The sequence below is a fragment of the Toxorhynchites rutilus genome, chromosome 3 (genome assembly GCF_029784135.1).
Source record: "Toxorhynchites rutilus septentrionalis strain SRP chromosome 3, ASM2978413v1, whole genome shotgun sequence".
NCBI lineage: Eukaryota > Metazoa > Arthropoda > Insecta > Diptera > Culicidae > Toxorhynchites > Toxorhynchites rutilus.
Window position 1 is genome coordinate 149,426,446 of NC_073746.1, and position 13,361 is coordinate 149,439,806.

Consider the following 13,361-nt stretch of genomic DNA (forward strand, 5'->3'; position numbering starts at 1 on the left):
GCGGGCAAGTCAAAAACGTCTTTTTTGACAAAATGGCGGCCGTTTGAAAAACAAAATGCGATTTAAAACGTTTTTTTCTTACGTTTCCCAATTTTTTTTTAAATAGTAAAATTTGAAAAATAAAATGTTTTAGATGTTCATGCGATAGAGAGATGCCTGCAGATTGTATTCATATAAATCCGATATGAATAGGCTCAGCAGAACTTGAGATATCGTGTACGCCAGTTTGAAAAAAACTAGTTTGGAGAAAAACACGTTTGAATTTCATTGTTATGGACTTACCAGGTTAGATACTCCATCATTAAAATGGGTCTTACTCGATAAGTAATAGGATTTGCGATAAGTCCTTTCTAGGGTATATTCTCGAATGCCAAAACTACTGAAATATAAAGGTTTTTTTTTTTGTTTTTTTTTTTAATTTCTAGACTAGAATAACCCCTTAAGCCAGCGTTCCCACATCAAGTTAGCTAGCTGCTGCGAACACTCGTGGTTTATTTAGGAATAAAAATGGAATTTTGTTACGTAACGATCACGGCTAAACACCTCCCCACATCTATGTCACATTAAGTAACGCAACCTCGACCCCCCTCTCCACCTGCTCTCGTTACGTAATTTGTGCATGACGCCTTATATCTCTTCGAAGATTTGCGAGCCTTGTTTCTCGGGATCATATAAATGCTGGTCTGAAATGTTTCCATCAAATCACGCATTTGTTCTGGTCGATGCCGTTCAATATGTGTCACTATTTAACCATCCAGCTCCGACAGACTTCGACCAGATTTCGCTCCGGATCTAAACAAATCCTTAAAAAAACTCGTTGCCATATTTGCAGGTTATGTTTTGAGCACCTGGGTGGTACACTTCATACCGTTATACTATTTGACTGTAGGTAATACCCTGTCCATAGCCCTTTTTCTGTGCTACAAGTGCAAAGAATTCTCGTTCGGATCCAACATCAATTTTAGCTACAGCGAAAATAAACAGCTGCATTCAGCTGCAGCTGTTGACCAATGCTAGATGTTGCTCGAGCTCTCAATAAGTGCTGTGCCTGTCGTGTAGCGTAATGATGGTTCGCAGTGGGGAATGTCATGATGTGATGTATGGTATTATTATGTAGTATACTGTTTACAAGTTTCATGGACTGAAGTTCCCGCAATCCAAAAAGAAGCAAGATACCGTGCGACTCATTCTGATACAGTTCTAGAGTTGGCATAATCATTCCCTACACTCTGCCCAACTTCTATAAGCCCACCCTGATTCTAAATCGTTGCAACACAAGCAGTTATAATTTCAACAAGATACATTCACACATTGTAGAATGCTTAGAATAAAGTAAAGTCTGCTTCATTTAATATTGGAACAAATTCTTTTGCTCATTGTGGCGCTCCTAGTGGACGGATTTGGAAACTTTTTTCACCCACGTGTCGGGAAATTCATTACCTTTCACCATGTATTTATGTCATAACACCAAACGATAGCATTTTGTAAACAACCGCCATGGAAGCCGAACGGAGAGATAAAATTGTGCACAGTTTTCTTGAAAATCCATTGTTGTCGGCATCTAAGCTAGCTAAACAGCTTAAAATGCCCAGAAATACCGTATGGCGTGTTATCAAGCAGTACAAGGAAACATTGACGACGACTCGGAAGCCGCATTCGAAGCGTCGGAGTGGAACTGTCGACCGGAAACTGCGTGGGAAAGTCATCAAGGCCGTCAAGAGGAATCCCAATCTTTCAGACCGCGATTTGGCCAATAAGTTCCAGGCCGCTCACAGTACGGTGCGACGAATTCGTCTCCGAGAAGGAATAAGGTCATTCCGAGCCAGCAAACAGCCAAATCGGACGCTGAAGCAGAACAATGTGGCCAGAATCCGTGCTCGAAAGCTGTACGACCAAGTGCTGACCAAGTTCGACGGATGTATTCTGATAGACGATGAGACCTACGTGAAGGCGGACTTTGGGCAAATCCCAGGTCAAAAATTTTATTTGGCGACGGCTCGGGGGGATGTACCTGCAAAATTTAAGTTCGTGTTTGCGGATAAATTCGCCCGCAAGTACATGATTTGGCAGGGGATATGCAGTTGTGGACAGAAAACCAAAGTCTTTCTCACTGACAAGACAATGACATCAGAAGTCTACAAAAAAGAGTGCCTACAGAAACGGATTCTGCCGTTTATTCGTGCCCACGACCGTCCAGTAATGTTTTGGCCGGACCTCGCAAGCTGCCATTACAGCAAAACGGTTATGGAATGGTACGCAACGAACGGGGTCAGCGTAATACCGAAGGACCTCAACCCCCCAAACTGCCCCCAATTCCGGCCGATAGAGAAATACTGGGCAATCACGAAGCGGAGGCTTAAGGCAAAGGGAAAACTTGTTAGGAACATGACTCAAATGAAGAACTGGTGGAATCAAATCGACAAAACGGTGGACGAAAAGGGTGTGCGCCGCCTAATGTGCCGTATTACGGGAAAAGTACCAGAATTTCTTCGAAACAGCAATGAATAATTTTTTTAATTTTTTTTTATGAAAGAGTAAAGAAAATGCTACATTTGTATGAAAAACAAATTATGAATTCGTTAATAAATGACTGAACTACACGCAATTGTTTGTGTTCCAATATTAAATGAAGCAGACTTTATATTTAACGTCAATTTCGTTCATAAGAGTTGTTTGTTTATTTATTATTTATTGATCATTTCAGCTGTCCAGTTTCTATAAGACCATTTCAAAATTATCAATGAAAAATTTAAAACGATCGGCTGATTTACATGTCAATAATTGGTAACCTTGCCATTTCGACTAATAACCTTGAAAATTCGGGTTGGAAAACTATTCACCAAATTCTGCTGAACGGATTTCCATTTTTCCGAATTGCGACCTTGAGCTCTTCAATCGTGATGTAAAGTTTTCCCTCAGTGTAGATTCTGCGTACAAGGATCCCCCCTATGATTTTCAACAGGATTGAAGACTGGAGAGCGAGCCGGTCGGTCAAAAAAATTAAGTTTTTGGTCCTTAATCTATTGCCTAGTTTCCTTGCTGGTATGAATAGTAGCATTGTTTTGCTGGAATGTAAATTTTTTGTGACGATATCTACGCAAAAACGGTAGGAGAGGGAATTCCAGAACATATATGAGGGGCTTAGAATGAAAGGGGTGTAAGTGATTTGATCGATTTCGCTACATCGACTCTCACTTTTGGTCAAAGCTTAGTCTCAAATAAATTCCCAGCTGTATTTGACAATGTGGAAGATAGGTCAGAACCTCACCTATCAGATTCTATAGCAAACTTAAATTGGAACGTTTTTGCAATTGAGTTATTAACTAAAGAAAAAGTTGATGAAGAGAAATCGATCAAGTCACTTACACCCCTTGCATTCTAAGCCCCTCATATGTAATCCTTGAATGATGTGGAAGCTATTTTGAGCCTTCCGGTTGCACAGAATCCCGCCCAAACCATGCACGAGTCTCCATCAAAATTCCTGGTTGAAAAATACTGTCTCATTTTCCGTAAATCACGCCAGTACCCGTTGAAACCATCAGAACCATCCAAATTGAACTTTTTTTCATCAGTGAAAATAACATAACATACATTGAAGAACTTTTCGATATGGTATATAACAAAATGTATCATAACATATCCGTAAATCACGCCAGTACCCGTTGAAACCATCAGAACCATCCAAATTGAACTTTTTTTCATCAGTGAAAATAACATAACATACATTGAAGAACTTTTCGATATGGTATATAACAAAATGTATCATAACATATCTTGCCCCACTGTCGGTTCATATGAACTTTGGCAAAACTCAGACGTCTTCCGATGTGAGATGGTGTAAGATGAGGAGTTTTAACCTTTTAAGCCCTCTTTATTGATTATTACCAAAATTTGACGAATTGTCATCCGAGCAGTTAAGTAGTTGACATATTGCTTTATTTGCACATGCGATTTTGAGGTATTCGAACCTGTTCTAGCTATTTCCCGCTCATCCCGGTCAGAGAGCTTCGATTTACGTGGAACTCTCTCCTTCTTACCGTATCCTTGAGGATTCGCCAAATAAGTGAGCACTACTTGATGGGATCGCCCAATTCGACGAGCAATTTCTCTGATATCAACATTTTCTCGGTGAAATACATCGATTTGTCTTTCTTCTCTCTCCGTGAGGATTTTTCCCTTCGGCATTTGCAAAATCTGACATTGATCAAAACAACTAAAACAACTGAAAATGTAACTGGTCTTATGAAAACTTGACAGTTGAAAATACGAAAACATTCGTTTACGCTCAGCGCTTGCACACACACATATGAAAATCATGCAGTGTATGGTAGCCAACAATACCTACACACTGAATATAAAACGAAGCAGTGTTTGTTTACAATGACACAAAGCAGCAAGATTATCACCTGGTCTTATAGAAGTTGGACAGAGTGTAGGTAACTTGTCTTCTTGAGCAAGGAATCTGAAGATCAAATTCGCGGCACAAAAAACTGAACTGACTGTGTTCATTTGAAGCAGTTCCCAGCTCAGCTGCAACTCAATCTTATGAGCAGAAACATTACCTAATGAATATCCTTAAGGTTCCCAGGAGTCTAATGTTATACCAAATGCTTTTGGAATACACACATTACGTATTTGAAGCAAAAACACCAAATCTCAATTAGCTAAACATTCTGTTATCTCCATCAAACACTTTATAAAACAACTATTCATAATACATAACATGAGCCTCGTGGCTCCAGCAGAAAAGATTAACTAATAAAAGAGCTTGTACATCTCATGTATTGAAAGACACGAAAATCAATACTGAATTCAAACAGATGGTGTTCGATGATGATTATCTGAACTTCTTCCAACTTAAAGGAACATACATTTACCTTAGCAAATCAATTACAAATCAATCCCAAATCAGAGAATCAACTTGATTGATACAAACCACCCCATCGTTCTACACTTATCAATTTTGAGCCAACCTTTTCCGTCAACGCATCACTCACGAGCGGCAACATTGGCAGGCCACGCCATGCCGTCCAGAAACCAGCAACCCCTTAATATATAAACGCTGGATGGGAGAAATATGTTAAACAAGATCGTACAAGACAATCAGTGACGCTGTTCAAGAGTTTGCCCTTTTTTGCCCGAACCTTTACCCCCCTAATCGCTTAATGCATCAATCTACGGGCGCAAAACTTTTCGTCAAAGATTTGCAAGATGAAGGCCAACGAGCGAAATCAAATCTATATTCAAATCAGTCCCAAACCCCGTTTCGACGTTCCGACACGGTCGGAAGCTCCCAGAAGAGCAATCCGCCTGGCTGCCGCTGAGACCGACGGATATCACTCTCATTTCGGGGGCAACTGGAAACAAAAGACTTCTCTCGGTCTTCGGAAGCCCTTTGCTCAATTGAGGAAAGAAGAAAACTGAAGAAATCATCCGGGAAAACGATCCAGAATAGCCATCGACTATTAGCATCACGGGATGTAATAAATTATTGCCAAATTTAATTTCGCATAAATTATCGCCTTATGGTTGCCCTTTTTTCGGTGAGAAACGTGGAAAGGGTATGCAAAGGCTTATTAGTTTGATTCCCCGCTGGGCCAACTCGGGAGCCTGAGAGATGAAGGGCGTGAAGTATTCTGCTATAATAATGGAGTTGGAGTTCTGCTATTACATTTCTCCGCATACCATGCTAGAGTATGCGTACCAGACAATATGCTAGGAAGGAGATTTCCCACGCTAAATTGGGTGGAATATGGGAAGACATGTGGCATAGGTTGAAGATAATGTTTCTTCTTGGACAGGGGTGTATTTGTAAAAAAAAGGACAAATCGTATTGAGTTTATGATTGTTAAGATTTCCAGAGATCAATACAATCGAACAATTTTCCGGAATGATTTTTGCAGTGTTTCGCAATTCAAATACTGACATTTGAACTTAAACCCTGGCCATCCCAGCGAGTCGGAGCACCGGAATGATAGTTTTCCTTTCCTTCTGCAGCTTTGGTTGACTGGAGGACCTAAAAGAGTGTAATATGATACTGTTGCATCTTAGAGGTCGAAACCGGAGAAACTTGCCTAGCTCGTCAGCCGCTCTAGGATTCTCTTCATGACGTGTTTTCATTCTTCTATGCTTCAGCAAACATGCCCAAGATAATGCTGGAAATCGAGGTCAACCGTTTAGTGTCATATGTGCTTGCTACTTCCCAGCGTTGCAGGGATGGAAATAGTTCCGAAAAGTTGCGGACAGTAAACATTCATTCATATTTTATGCCCCTATTTGCATCGTGTATTCAACTAAATTTTCCCACATATCGAAATCTCTCCGGGGACCCCATGTCTTCCTAGGAAGTGTAGCGTGACGTTTATAAGCTGCAAAAAACGCTTCCAATTCCACGAAATGGATTGTAGCATGGTATAGCATTCACCGTCTACTCCGCAGTCTAACACTTTCCCGATATGGCGAAGTGAAGTGTCTCTGGAATGCAAAAAAAAATGAAAAAAATGATGTGAGAGTGGGAAAGGTAGAAGGTGTGTGTAGTCAACCATGAAGTGACAATGGACAAATTTACGTTTGCTTGCCATATTGGTTTCATGTGGCTCTGTCCTGTGGTGGGCTGAGAAGTTATAAGCTTTTCGTTCATTGCTGATTTTTTTTTTCCTTCGAGAACTTCGATGGATTCCCGACAAGAGAATTGAGAAGTTGGTTTCACGATACGAAGATGCTCTCAAAAGTATAGTGACAGAAAAATTGGTGTATTTTTAAATTCATCTATTTTCAATGTATCATTACCTAAACAATATTCGCTACACCTGTTTTTTTAATAATTCCAAGAACGAACAATTCCAAGGACGTTTTTTGCTGTTCAACGTTCTTGGAATGATTCGGTAAAAATATTTAAAAAAAGTTTTCACATTGTTTAGGCTGTAATAAAAACAGATTGGCAATTTGAAAATTTATTGTGATAAGAACAGACGGACAGGTAATGAAATACACGAAGGGTAGATGGTTATCGCACGCAAGAGAAATAATTTTATTTTCTGTCTTTGGTCGTTTGTATGCCAAGCAAAACACTTCACGTTCTACAACAAAAATCTTACAATTCACAATCGCGTTATTTTAGCTCCTAAGCATATACCTTCTGGCTTAACATTAAGTTCTCATTGTGAATCTACGTGTAAGTCGGGTAAGTGACCCAATTATGGAGGAGATATGTCACCAACTTGCAGAAATTTGCGAATAAATCCTCTATTTTAGTTTAAAAGTATACAAAAGTATATTTTTTTCTAGCAGTTTAAACTCTGTTCTTGAGGATTCTCACTGATATTTTCATGATTAATTGACTAAATTGTATTAAAAAACATGTTTGAAAATGCCACTTCTCTGTACCCATTATGGTAATAGTGTTGTTCCTGGAGTTTCGTAATAAGTGTACCTTTTATGGTAACAGTCGAAGTCACATGGAAAAAGCATTAATAGTATTCGATATATTTCGATAATAATTTTTAAATAAAACTATGCCTCTAAATCATATGACTAGTTTGTAGTACTATGTCGTTGATTCTACACTCAACAGAAATAATATGAACGGAGCGCGAAGTCGAAGTTTTTAAGTGATTGCGTGATTGTGTAGACGCTGTAACTTTGTGAAAAACCAACGCATGAAGATGGGATATACATCATTTAAAGCTTCCAGTTTTGAGATGTAATATTTGATTGCTTCTATCTTTTTGTGTGTAGGTGTAGTGGATAACAATACTGGGAAGAAATTAATCGTTTTTTCTGTTTTTTAAAAAGATTTTGTAGATTAAGGGGGTATTCTAGTGTAGAGACACGAATTTCGGACTATTTTCAAGTTCCGTAAAAATAAAACAAAGAATATTTTTACACTACATTATATCATTATTTGTTCATCTGTCTTTTGACAATAAAACAAAAATGGAGTGGAGAAAAAATATTCATAACTAGAATAGTTAAGAGCTGATGAAGTAAGAGGGTTCAAAGAAAAGTTGTGCAATGGCGTACATGATTCCAGCCCTTCTGGTTGTCTGAAATAAAAAAAAAACGAACAAACGAACGAATTATGAATCAGTGATGATGCCGCTATCCCATGAAACTCGGACAAGTCAAAAGCATATTTTTTGACAAAATCGCGGCCGTTCGAAAAACAAAATGCGGTTTAACACGTGTTTTCTTGTGTTTCTCGATTTTTTTAAAAGAGTAAAATTTTAAAAATATTATTTTTTAGACGATCATGCGATAGAGAGGTGCATGTAGATTGTATTCATATAAATTAGGCACGAATCGGTTCAGTAGAACTTGAGATATCGTGTACGCCAGTTTGAAAAAAAACTAGTTCCGAGATAAACGCGTTTGAAATTCATTTTTATGGCCGTACCACGTTAGATATCGCACCACTAAAATGGCTCTAACTCGGTAAATAATAGGATTTTCGATAAGTCCTTTCTAGAGTATATTCTTGAACGCCCAAACTACAGAAATATGAAGGAAAAAAATTAGTAAATTCAATAGTAAATTCAATTAACTTTATCAATCAGCATTTATATGATTCCAAGAACGCTTCTGTAGGTCATTTTACTACAGGAAAAAGTTTTGATAGAATGAAAAAGTTCCCTTTTTCTAAAGAATACTTTTTCAATAATGTGATTATTCCCAAGTCAGAATGCAGTTTTGACAATTCTAATGAATTCTGTACAAGACTCATTATTAATTATTCATTATTCGGCAATTTTTGCATAGTTTTTGCTTTTGATTTGATCGATTCACTTAATTGACTTTTTCTTACTATAACCATGATCTTCCAGAATTTGTGCCACATAATTTCAATATGCAAAGAACATGAACCGATTAAAGAGAAAAAAAAAACTTCCGGGATGATAATCTGGGAGCAGGTACACTTAATTAATTGCAAATCAAAAAGAATTAACAAGCATTACAAGTTCCGGTTATGATTTATTTTCTGTTAATGAAAAACTATTGTTTTTTTGATATCCGATATCCGGCCGGATACCAAACATTGACCGGATAGGAAGGATACCGAATCCGAATATATATTTCTTATAATTCGTCCAAACTGCTAAATTGTCGCAAATATCAGGTCAAATAAACTAAATTTCACTATAAATTCCTTAAATTCGAAACGCACAAAACTACGGCCGAATGGCTTCCGAGAGAGCTTTTTTTGTTTTCATTTATTTCTTGACATGCGACAGCTCCATTGTAGTACAGGGTGACCCAAAAGTCATGAAATTCTTCAAACATAAGATGACTATCAATACGGTGTCAATAGTCAATAGTTATACTACCAAACAAGCAGGAGACCACTTTACTCCACGTGACCACATTACCCCCACTACCCCATGCTTCGGTCGGACACGCATAGTGCTATTTCACAACACTACTAAGCGTTCAAAAGCGCCCTATTATATGCAATTGCACAGCCTTAAAACGTTAGGTATAACTATAACATAACAACGTACAACCATAATAGGAACATTACGAGTTCTGCTTTTTAGCTTTGCAGCGAATTCGTACAACCGTAATAGGAATCAGGGCCCGAAATCTTCGTAGGTGAAAAATGAAGACCGACTCTACTCCCAGTAGCTTCGCTTCGAATAGAACTGCTTCGGCAGTCGCCGCCAACAAAAAATGACTTGACTAAAAAATGAATTGACTAGCGCTGACTAGCGAGGAGGACTGGTGAACTAGTCCAGTCAGTGGTTATTTTAACTGACTGGACTAATGAATACAAATCTGCCTCTACCCTCTACCCCATCAATGGACGGTTTTTTTTCTACCCATCGTGAACTCAAACCAACGAACTTAGAAATTTATCAAGTATGTTATAAAGATCCTCGCATTAGTATTAGCAAGTATCAGGCGTGCAAAATAGCGCACACACACTGCATGCTATTTTATACGTGTGAGTAGTTTTCGTGTACGCTACAAAAAAATCTAACTCACCTGTCAAAGTACGTAGAATAGAAGGTAATCTCCTCCCTGCTTTGTTCAAGTAGTGGTAGGTAAAGAAAAAAAGCAAAAAATTGTAATAAACCATCGATTGAATTCATATAAATTCGAACATTTTTGAATTTTTTTAAATTGTAACAAAAGAACTGTCTGAAAATATGTTTCCAGGGGATGAAACAACAGTTTACTTAATCATTTTAAAATTAAAAACAGTGAAATTATAGCACCTGTATTATAAAAATAACGCAAAAAATCATGAACAAATGTGTGGTGAGGTTATATCGAAGCAGTGTCGTTCCCGCAATTTGATAATATGATGAAAGATGAACACTGCTGATTTTTTTGTCTTTCATTGAAGCATCCATCATGAATCATTCATTGGTCTCAGTTTGGAGTGTTCAGCCGTAGTGGGGCCACTTAAGGGACCAAATTGGCGTTTCTGGAAAACAAGAAAAACATTTCCTCCATCCCGGATCATCTTCCGAAGTGATTGCAAATAAATATTTTGCACTTTCGCAAGAAGTGAATGTATAAATTTTGGAATTTCGTGTGAAACCATTGAAACGGAACGTTTTGGAAGATCCAAGAAGCGAATGCATGGAACAGCTGAAAACATCTCCGATTAGTTTATCTCATCACAATTTATATAAAACACACTTACCTCCAGTACGAAGACGTCTCCTTTGCTGATTATAGGTTAAAACAGTATCCCCAAAAGAATCCGGCGAAAAATGAAGCGAACAAACAAATATGTTTCGCGTATCGAACGAGCTTTTGTATTCGAAAAAGTTTAACCATTTCCGTCTCAACAATTTGTTGGTCGGAAAATGGTGGAAAGTTATCCGACTTCCTTAAAAAAATTTCTGCTCCGGCATCGCGGGACGTTGCACTTCGACATATTGCTGGAGTAAACAAACACTGTTCAGTATGAAATCGATAAAAAATCACATCAAACCTTACCTGCAGTGAAAATGCGGTACACTATCGTGATTATCGTCGGCTCGACCTACGATTTGGTCACTTTTTACGATTTTTTTAATTTTTCAAAACAAGAAATATTGCAAAAACTTCCGAACATCGAACAAATTGAGGATTGTTTATTACTATCTTCTTTGTATGCGCGCTCCGTGTGTATACACAGGTAATATCACTAACCTTCTATTCTACGTACTTTGGCTCACCTGTAGCGTTTGTCAAACCACGGTGAACTCAAACATCGATGCATGCATAAAGATACATGGGAAAGAGAGAGAGGAACGAATTCGTTTTGGGGGAAGTCACTTCAAAATGCAATGAGGACAATTTGACTGGGAAGAATGTAATCATATAGTCGAGTCGGTAGAGGGAGATAGCGACTAAACGCCCGACTGACTGTTCAGTCGTTTTGGCGGAGAAACTGCTTGAAGAGCCAGAAGTCATTTACCGACTGACTATGGATATAGCCAGTCGGTTAGTCAGCCGGCTATCCTCAGTTGACTATGACTATGCTGAGCCCTGATAGGAACAAGGCAGCTTTCGATATTGCGATAATTGGCACGTAGATGCGGAATTGTACCGAAAAACACGCGATACATTTTGAACAGACCACGTATGTGATTTTGAAGTCGGGATTCACAAGTAATGTTGCTCTAACCTAACAAATATAATACACACATACATAAATTTAAAGGTTGAACTCAGAAGAGTAATCCAAGAATTTAGAATCCGAGTATTTCGTGTGAATCTGAATTCTGAAGCTCTGGAACCAGGAACCAGGAACCTAAGCAAATAGCTCCAAACACAAAGCGGACTATAGAATAGACTAGAATAGACCAGAAATAGAAATCAATATCTGTGAATCAAATATGCATTGAAACATTTACGATAAAAACTTCGATGGATTTTCTAAAGTCATGAAATAAACTAAAGATAAAGAGTATACCGTTTAAAATCCGCACACACTAAAATTGCTCTAACTTCCGATCCGTTGGGTAAAATTAAATGAAATTTTGCGTAGACATAGTTTAATGTGTATTGTGTTTTGTTTACACTTGTTCTTTCATGAGGTGCGCGATAGTTTTCCGAATTGTGACGAAAGAACAGTGCTTGCTTGTCATCGGGAAAAGGTTGGGAATTCCACAGTGTCTGGTATCATAACACGGTTCGAAGAACGTCTGACCGTTGATCGGAAGCGAAGATCCCAAAAACAAATCGGCCAGGTTAATAAGAACGATTGCAAACACGTGGTTGGGGCTTTTAAACGGAAACCGGACGCCTCAGTTCGAGATGTGACTAAAAATTTGCATATGAGCAAGACTTCCCGAACTACGAACTTTTAAGAATCAGAAGTCCCCAAACCGTGACGCGAAAAAGAATACGGTCGCGAAAAGCCGTGGCCGGAAGTTGTATGATCAAAAGTTAACGAAACCACACTGCTGAGTAATAGATGACGAGACATATGTGGAGGCGGACTTCAACCAGATTCTAGGAAACCTGTATGTTACTGCAAAATATAAGTTGGATGTTCCCGAGAACCTCCGGACACAGAAGATGTCGAAGTTCGCCAATAAGTTTTTAATTTGGCCTGTGATTTGTACTTGCGAAAAACGGAGTACAACTCCCTGAATATTTGGTGATAATCGGATAAAAACTCGAATTTTGAGAATTAATTTTGTGTGTGCGGATTTTAAACGGTACACCCCCCATGCTAACATTGGCAAGCACGGATCATCTGTGAGTATCTAATAAAAAATGAAAATTTAATAAAGCCCAAAGTCGACTCAACTTTTTTGTGTTCTGAATAACAAAAATGCATCGAAAAATCTGGTGATAAGATTCTTCGTTGGCTGGCCTAATAAACAAATTGAATGCCGGCTCGCAGCCCGACGGCCAAAAAGTTACTCTCGATCTCTCCACCCCCTTCGGCCAGTTTCGATTTTGGTTCGGCACAATAAAGCACTGTAATTTAGTGATAAACTTTTTCAGTTCTTCTCTGCATTTATTTTCATCCCATTTTTTTCTAAGAAGGAAACATACTTCAACCTCTTCCAACCCATCCCGGATTCTCTCTTTCCGGCCTTTCCAACTACGAACGATAAAAGAGATACTCTCGCTCTTCGGGATGCTGTAAAAGATGGAAGCTATTTCGTTTCCTTTTTTCTGGTGATGGATATTCGGAAGCAACTGTTATTCGGAGATCTATCGGGAAGCAGCGCTTCGGCTCAAACAAATTGAATTAAAGCATTGATTTTGATTATATACGATTTTTTTGGTCCATTCTATGGTGCTCTTTCAACTATGGATCGGCTGTATTTTGGTTCAATTTGGTTCCATAGAGTGCCTTTTCAACACCGGAACGAGAATCTTTATTTGCCTGTGATGTAATTTTCCTTTAG

At 38.5% G+C, this 13,361-nt stretch overlaps 1 protein-coding gene across 5 annotated transcripts in view; it reads left to right on the plus strand.

The window, feature by feature from the left end:
• Nucleotides 1–13,361, plus strand: part of LOC129777308 (protein madd-4) — a 517,165-nt gene that overhangs the window by 423,588 nt on the left and 80,216 nt on the right. The gene's annotated exons all lie outside the window — the stretch shown is intronic.